The 771-nt window shown below is 33.1% G+C and overlaps 1 long non-coding RNA gene across 1 annotated transcript; it reads right to left on the bottom strand.

Moving 5' to 3' along the window:
* Window positions 1-742, bottom strand: LOC117099903. The gene is made up of 3 exons (XR_004444039.1): window positions 618-742; window positions 377-457; window positions 1-53 (listed from the first exon to the last, which is right to left on the bottom strand). It is a non-coding gene; the product is annotated as an uncharacterized LOC117099903 (long non-coding RNA).
* Window positions 743-771: the final 29 nt, after the last annotated feature.

Raw genomic sequence — 771 nt, 5'->3', positions numbered from 1 at the left:
AACACGTCCTTCATAAATTGTACTTCCACCGGCCAATCGGACTGAAAATGCATCTAGAAAAAAAAACCATTGAAAAAGTAATTATACAGTTTTCTGGGGTGGATACAGGATTTTGTGAAAAGTGGGAGGGATGTGTGACTTTCATAGATGAAGGAAGATGTATACCAGAAATAGAATATCTAGTAGGCACTACCTAGCATTAAAAAAAATAAAATTGTTAGCCTATGTTTTATCTAATAAATTCTTATTCATTCATTATAATTGGTATTGTTGTATCGCGTATGAATGAAATGAATGAAACAGATAGGCCTACTATAATATCTACGAGAGTTCTAGTTACTTCTAGTACTTAAGACCCAGAACCTTCGAAAAATACCTGACTCAACAGAACCGATGGTTACAAACAGCATAACGATGACTTTAACCTCCATCTTGTTTTTTTAATGGAATTGTAAAGCTGAAGAAAAAAATGTGACACATTCAAAAATTATTTAAACGCGCTTATTAATTCCATATAGGTATAGGCTAGAAGAATACTACATATATGGCTCTTATCCTAGTGATTCCGTGCCATTTTGTAATATCTGACTGACAGTAGATCGAACTGGCATACCAACCGTAAATGTAACAGTAACATTACCACCAATCATAATACTGTATCATCATATAATATTATGATGTAGGCCTACGCACAAACACTATTTAATGTACGCCTATGTAAAAAGTGCGTCCAATATAAATGTCACTTATACAACTGAACATATATCTATA

This window comes from Anneissia japonica, unplaced genomic scaffold, assembly GCF_011630105.1.
Source record: "Anneissia japonica isolate Jap-2015-1 unplaced genomic scaffold, ASM1163010v1 scaffold248368_len763_cov133, whole genome shotgun sequence".
NCBI lineage: Eukaryota > Metazoa > Echinodermata > Crinoidea > Comatulida > Comatulidae > Anneissia > Anneissia japonica.
This window is presented reverse-complemented; position numbering and strand designations above follow the sequence as displayed.